At 38.9% G+C, this 8,059-nt stretch overlaps 1 long non-coding RNA gene across 1 annotated transcript; it reads left to right on the top strand.

Moving 5' to 3' along the window:
* Window positions 1-3,280: 3,280 nt before the first annotated feature.
* Window positions 3,281-6,727, top strand: LOC146445381 (uncharacterized). Its single transcript, XR_014851770.1, has 4 exons — window positions 3,281-3,422; window positions 3,967-4,187; window positions 5,671-5,808; window positions 6,559-6,727. It is a non-coding gene; the product is annotated as an uncharacterized LOC146445381 (long non-coding RNA).
* Window positions 6,728-8,059: the final 1,332 nt, after the last annotated feature.

Below are 8,059 nucleotides of genomic sequence, written 5' to 3'. Positions count from 1 at the left end.
TAGAATAATTAGGTTCTGTTTTTAAGGTTGTGGGGTTTTTTTCAATATAAACATGAATTTGTCACTTTGAAAAAGGAACTTTCTTCTATTTCACATAATACTTTTTTCATAATTTGAGCTTCTTACATCACCCAGCTCTGTTTCGTGCCAAGTCTAGTTTCCTCATCCTTCACTACCATTGAAAGTGTTCTTTTGGGGAGGAGCTTTTGGCTGCCTCAGAAGAGTTGTTGTCTTTTCTATTTCAGCTTATGTTTCCCTTATAGCCCTTCCTGTTCTACCTTGGGCACAGAGGTGCTATTGCAATACTTGAAAGCAGCATCTAATAGATCAGGTGTGACAGAAAGCCCTGAAATCTCTGTAAGAAGCTTTTTGCCCAGTCCCCTCCTGAAATATCACTGAGTGGTTGTTTGACAGATTTGTGTAGCTATAAAAGTTCTCAATTGCTATTATTACACAAGTCTCTGAAAATATATTGATAGGCTTAAGTCTGCATATTTCTGATTCCACCCACTAAACACAGCCCCAGTCTGTTTCTCTTGCTGACTACCTTTTGCCTCTTGTCCACTTTCATCTGTGAGTTTGACTCTGGAGAAAAAAAATAAATAAATAACAAGACAATCATCACTGCTGTGGCCCCAAAAGTATCTGGGAAAAAAGGGGGGGAAGGAATTAGATACTTCCAGCGCTCCAGCATATGAATCATAAAAACTGGAGTGGGGTACCAGCTTGCTTCATCATAGTGCATCAGAACCCACTTCTGCTGACCTCCCCCCAGCTCTGCCCTGTGCCTGAGAGCCCAGAGGCCTGCACTGAGCACACACTGGCAGAGCAGGGACAGAAACCTGGAGTGGAGGAGAAGGTGCTACTCATCCTTTTGGGCTTTCCAGTACCTCTAGGGGCAGAAATATGGTTTGCTTGCTTGTTGCTTATGGGATTTAGAAGACTGGTGAGAGCTGCTGAGTCATATGAATCACCTTAAATGTAATTTGGCTTTGGTAAAGCATACAATTAAGCAAAAGCCCCTGCTTCAAAGGATGCACTGAGGCCCCTAGCTAACCTGGTCAGATGTGCAGCACCTAAGGATGTTCTAAGAGGAGAGGGGCTGGACTGGGGCAATGAACTACCAGCTCTGCTGTCACAAGGAGCAAGGGTGGTAATTGCAGTGGAAACAGTCACACAGGGTGTACTTTTGTTACCTGTCTTTGCCCTATTATGCTGTGCGTAAACTGTGTGCTTTTTGGGCAGAACACAAGGTGACAGAACTGTCTGGACATCCAGATAACTGGGCAGTCAGGTCCATTCACCTAGGACCAGGGCAGGATTTTTAGCAGTTCTCAAGTGAGCTTCAAACCTAGAGTAAGAAAACAAGTTATACCCATGTATGTCATGAACTCTTATAAAACCTTCCTGTGCAATGTGGTCCACATGCTTCACCAAAACAAAATTGTCTCTTCATTCTTCTGAGACACATTCTGTTGGGCACAATGAGAGGATGAGAAATATTTTCTGGAAGTTCACTCCGCTCTGTATTTTTTGACAGTAAAGCTTCCCTTGTTTCTTGTGATCTTGAGATTCTCAACAATCAATTTTCCAAACCTAAATGCCAGTGGGTAGGTTTATAAATTTTTTGAGTTAACATATGTAGAATTTAAGCCCTAAAATTAAATATACAAAGCATTTACATAATTTGGGACTCCATTATTATTAATTGCTTTGATACAGACACATCTTTTAAATTGAGAAGAATGCAAAATTTTATTTTGAATGCCTTGGTAAAGTTTTCTGGAACTTAAATGCATATGCATTCAGAAACATTGCCTGGTCTGCCACCACTTTTATCATAGGAGACTGGAATATATTTAGCTTCAGGAAAAATGATTTAGTTAAAATGTAGTTTGAAAGCTCCCATGACACTGGAGATTATTTTAGGGAACATTTTTTACAAATTGATGCTAAAGTATCTTCTTTTGCTTACAGCTGTGTCTTGGGGTTTGGGCAGGTGGGAATGGCTTTCATTTTGAGAATAGCAACACATCTCTGGAGAGTGATCTACTATCCATGCATCTCCATTTCTATTTCACACTAGGCACTTAAAGCAGGTCTTCAAATTACAGGTATGCAGGAGTTCGCAACTTACCTAATGGAGTTTAATGATGAAGAGATGCTTTCTGTGCATTTAAGGATTTTCAGAGGACTTAGCAGAAATGAGATAACCAGTCTTGCTGCAACTCTTACGCCAGGTAGGTAGTTAATTGAAAAAAAGACAACCCTGATGCCTTTGTGGCCACTGGAATAAAGCCCTTGAAGGGCAGCATAATCTCACTCAGGTCTGTGTTCTGGCAGCTACTTGCTTCAGTTAGCCTCTTGTCCACATGTGCTTCTTAATATGGATAAAATTTGCTTCCCATATGTACATTTTTCAGCCATAAACTCTGAAAACTACTCAAACATGTTGCTCAGGCACAAGATAACTGGCTGGTGTTTGAGTTTTGGGTTGTTGGGGTTTTTTTTTTAACCCAATGGGGTAGCTTCATTCTGGAACATGTTTAGTTTGTAAGTGACAAATGGTCTGTGAAAGCCTTAGAGGCAACTCAAAATTAATGAGACTGGGCAGCAGAAGTCCCCATTGTCACTCAGTGTGGTGAACCAATGTAATTGGAGCTATATAAAATGAAACAGAGTTAGAATTAAGCAAGGTAATACCCTTAAAAAGTCATAAAAATAAAACACCTGGTGTCAGCTCTTTCCAGCACCTTGAGAATACACTGCCACTCTCTCATTTGTTTCTTTCCATGTATGCTGTGTTTAATTTCTTAATACTTTCTTTTTCACCTTTGCCTAAAAATTGAGTCAACATTTCGTAAAGGCTGATTTGCTGATTTCATTTTTGTCAGTTTTCGTTTGGTCGCTTTCAAAGACATACAAGAGATGGCAGCAGTTCAGAGCATTGTAGTATACCAGGACTCATTGCTTCAAGAAAAGAACAGAAGCAAAACTTTAAATCTAAGTCTAGCCATCTAAATCTAGCATTAATCATCATTCTAAATTAACCCTCTAAACTCTTCTTACAAGTATTATCTTATAGAAGTGTGTTCCCATTAAAGTTGTCTCACACTTCCTTCATACCAGGGGCGTGCAAGGCTGGGCTTTTCATATCAGCAACACACTGGGAACAGAGCCCTTGCCAGTTTAGTTCACAACAGCTTTTCATCACAGCTTCCAACCATCCCATAGTAATGTTTATTTTACAGATGATCAGCGTGATCTACCGACTTTCTAATAGGAAACTATTCCTATGTCTCAGTTTATCATAATACACTTAAACAAGTGCAGCACAAGTCATTCTGAAGAACTGAGGAGACAGATGTTCCAAGCCGAAAATTTAACAAGAGGTGTCTTCAAGGAAAACCTCCTGTAACAGCGTGGGTATTCTTTCCCTTCAATGTCTTTGAAACACAGTATTTTCTTGATTAAGCTGTCTGTTTTCATGAAGGAGACTACTGTAATAAGACTAAGAATGAAAACGTGACATTTAAATTGCCTTTACAGTTAAAAAGGAGTAAGACACAGATGGTGTACGAAATTTTGAATGTGTGTATCTCAGATAAGTTCCTGTGGTTCAATGCAGAATCAAAAATATAAAATTATTTTCTTCATCCATTAGATACATATATTTTCATACACTGAAGATTGAAATATTGTTACAGAAGAACTGAATATTTGACTTGCTCTTAATTCTCAGCCTGGATAAGGAGCAGAAAAGTTTCCATAGTAGAAAATAGAAAAACTGTTGATAAACATTATATGAACAGGGCTCGCCAAAATCTGCCTTAGATCATCAGAACCTCACACTGCTCAACCTCAAAGCAGCATGAAAAGTACTCATTTTCAGATTTGGAAAGACACAATTATTTGAATAATAAATTCCAAGTCCTAAAATTTCCTATCAGTCTGATTTTCCCACAGCACTTGAATTCAAATGTAATTCATCACCCTCTGGAGCAAAAAGAGTAGAACAGGAAGTTATCCAGAGCTGAAGCCATCGAGCTGCTGCTTCCACAATAGTAACGCAATCCTTTGTGCATTTCTCTGACTTCTGTGACACTGAAAGTGTTGAAATTCTGTGGAGTGGAAATGAAAGCCAGCAATGTGAATTACTATATGACAGTCTGACAGCACATTTACTGGTTAGTCATTTTTCAAGTATCTTTAAGATGTTGGACTGATAATTAGAAAAATACTGATTTCTGTCATGCAGGAAGCAACATTTAGAAAATATTCTGCTTCCTTTATTACTGCTTAAGTCACGCAGACAGTATACAAGAACAAATTAACTCGGTTTTGATCAATAAGGAACCAAAACAGTGTTGACATTCAAACTACTGCTAGATATCAATGAATTTACAGAAACTCTACCAGGAAAAAATCACAGGTTGAGTGGTTTTGGTTTTAAATTTAGATTGGAGAAGGAAGGAAATTATTATTGTTTTGAATAACACATACTAATTATGCAAAATCCTGGCACTAAATGGCCTCTGTAAGCAAAATCATACCTACATATCATTACCCTCACATTTTTATTAAGGGCAAAAGAAGAAACACATTATGCATAATGCCAAAAATTTATTTTACATCCAAATGGAAAAATAACTAATTAAATAATTAATTATTTAATTAATTATTTAATTAAATAATTAAATTATTTAATTAAATAATGTTTTTTGTCCCACTGAAGTCATTATGGAAAAAAATAAATAGCTTTAAAAGAAAAAGTGTAATACTATAGACTTGTCATATTCATGCTTCCTAGATCTGCTGCTTCTGATGTTATGCTTAGCCTGCCAGTGCCCCTTGAGCATTGAAGGTTTCAGAAATAAGAGGAGATCATGTAGCTCAAATCTTTAGCCATGAGGAATACAGTATTTTTGATTTCTCTTTTCTCATCTTGGGAGCCCCTTGAGGTAATATTTCTGTGTTTGCTAATGTGTCATGCATCTTGCTTGCTCTTTACCAAGTAGTTCATGGTGCAACCAAATTTCTTATCCATGGTCTATTTCACACAAGCTGCGTGTTTGTTCTCCCTTCTCTTTGTACCTCTGCATGAGGTTTTGCTCAGCTCTCGGTCTGCCTTTCTCCAGCTGACCACCCGTGAGTTGTGTGTAGTGCTGGGGCTCCTGTGGGACACTGACCCATCTCTTACCATCCCATGCCTGCACTTCTCTAGACCATCTCCTGTGTCCTCGCTTTCCAAGGTCTCTGCTATCATGCCATGGCTTTTACAGAGAACATCTGGATAAAACTCTATTGTTGCACCATACAAAGATAAGCAAAAATAAAGCAAATTAGACATAACCATATGGTCATTAGAAAAAAATTCTACCATAGCTAAGTCAGGAAATTGCAGGCAGCTCAGGAGAAGTTGAGACAAAGTAAACTTGAAAAGCTGCTGTCCTGAGGCCTTGCAAACTCAACACTGCTTCTAGCACAGCAGTAGAGTATGTAAAGGGCACCAGGGCTACACTGCACCAGCTACGGAATAATATATGTTGTCTTCTTCAGTAATGTGATTCCTGTTAGGGACATTACTCTTGGAAACATTTGGGAACTACTTCAGCTAGTTTTTTATATGTCATGTCATTTCTATGGCACCATATTTTTCTCTCCTTGAAGGATTAATGGTCCCAGTTCCTGAGTTTTTAATGAGAAGGCTGACAGCAATCATTCCTACTGTGGATGTGCCATCATCTCTCACACTTCAAGTCATGGCACTTCATCTACCCGGAGTGCGACCTGTTCTGGGATGTGGCAGTAAGTCAGGGGATATGAAAAGCAGACTCCTCTGTGATGGGCTACTCTGGAGGTTTGATTTTGTTTTTAACAACAGCTGTGTGCTTACATTTGTCTTGATATGTTAAACTCATACAAGTTCCAAGAACTGATTGGTCATGAAGGATGCAGTTAAGCATATTATTCACAAGAAATTAAAGAATGGGGCACAGGTGTAGACATTAGTTCCCACAGTTATAATAACTTGGCAACTGCTTTGGTTTGCTCTCTCTGGTTACCCCCAGATACATGGAGAGTTCAAACATATTGCTTTAGTGTAGAAGGTAGATGTTCTAAGGACTTGCACAAAAATCCCCAGGGCTTTGGAGGAAATTAATCTTTCAATACATCAGTGGAGTCCTTTTCATGTGGTTGTTCCTCCTTTAGCTACCTTCAGTGTTGCTACAGTAATAAATCACACCCAGCAAAACTACATGTAGAAACTAAATGCTGAGTGACCTTTTGTGTGTATGATTTGCTCTGTTATTGTGTAAATATATCGTTACACATGTGTATATGTAGCTACAGAGAATAAAATACACAGTGCCTTTTGCATGCCACAGGTGACAGCAAATTCCCTCAGAGAAGTTCACTCTCATGACCTATAACAGGGCATGGTTTTGTTTCACCTCTGCAAACTTACACCAAACACTGACAGCTCCTGTTGGACCCAGCCTAACAGTGAACTTAAACTGAGTCACACAACTCTTTTTCTCATGTTCATGGTTTCAGCTTCCAGGCCCTCATCCTGGTGAGGGCAAATGAATATGTGACTGAAAACCAGACAGCTTCGTGGGATCTTATCAAAAAACTGTTCTGCGTGGGAAGTGGAGGAGACTCTCATCCCAATTTCACATCCATGGAGAGAGTTGGGGACCCTTTTCTCTAGGCAGGGGGTACAAAGTCATGTTGGAGACCTGCATGAATGATGCAGTTATAAATTAAATTTGAAAACAAAATTTCAAAGGAAACCTTGCTTCTGGTTGCTCTACTAAAAGAAGCTAAGTGACCTGGAAAAGCTGTTGTCCCTGTGATGCTCAGCCAGACTCTTCACATGAGTGCTCTATTCTGGCGGGGTAATTTTAGCACCATCTTTACAAAAAAGTGGCTTTTGCCTGCCTTCAGTGCAATTAACAACTAGCCTCTCTTGCAGATCTAGTAAGCAGTGCTGCTGTTCATGCAGTGCCTGTCTCTGAGAAGTTTATGCTTCCCAGAGCTAACAGCTAAAATTAAAAATGCCTGTTTTATCATTTGATGTTAACAGGAATGATGTGGAGTGCATTCAGAGAAGGATCTATTGTATAAAACAAAGCCCTTCTTCCCATCACTCTGGATAACAGCACTGTGTGAGAAGAGTACTGTGCTTTAAATCAGTAAAGATAACTTCTTGCCAGATATAATGCAAGATAATGATAGCACATAACATTCTTCTCTTGCTGCTTCTTTCTTATGTATTGATTGGTTCTATCCTGTAGGTGTGATAGAGCAGGGTGCTTACCCTCTGTTCCTCTGGGCACTTTGAAGAAACTACTACATTTGTCAAATGACAAAAAGAATCATCTTAAGGGAGTCAATTGAGAGATATCAAAAGCAACTGGAAAATCTGCAGTCTCAGGTGAGCTGTTGCTTGAAGATTATCCAGCTTTCGAGTCATCTGTGGTTTGTCTTTGAAAAGCTCTGCTGAACTCAGTCCGGATTTGAGAACTGAACACTGGATTTTTTTGTTTGTTTTCTGGGCTCCCTTCCCTCCCTATCTCCTGTGAAGAAAAAAGCCAGCATGGTTAAGGGGATTGTGGGCCACATGGTATTTGTCCCATGGCAGCTATGGGGTTACCAATGCCTAGTAAAGGATCATTTGTTTAAATACACTTTATAAAAAAAAATCAGAAAAGTCTCTAAACCTGTCTATTTTCCACATAAAGTACTCTGACTGTGCAAGCATTAAAACAATAATACTACATCTAATGTATGAATGTTTTTTTAAGTTTGTCTTAACTCAGGGTTTTTCAGATAGGCATTAGGAATCTGGAATCAGCTGCTGTAACCTCTTATCCAAATGCAATACAGATGCTAATAACCCCTGAAATAATTATACATTACTGCCAAGCACCAAGCTTGCTGAGAATGAACCAGATGTTGAAGAGTTTGAAAGATGGCAACCTTCTTCTTCCTAAACCTGAAATATAGAAATGAGTGTTTGCTTTAAAGTAGTAATAAGTTTAGGAAATTTAGG

The sequence above is a fragment of the Lichenostomus cassidix genome, chromosome 1, assembly GCF_008360975.1.
Source record: "Lichenostomus cassidix isolate B80296 chromosome 1, HeHo_3.0, whole genome shotgun sequence".
NCBI lineage: Eukaryota > Metazoa > Chordata > Aves > Passeriformes > Meliphagidae > Lichenostomus > Lichenostomus cassidix.
This window is presented reverse-complemented; position numbering and strand designations above follow the sequence as displayed.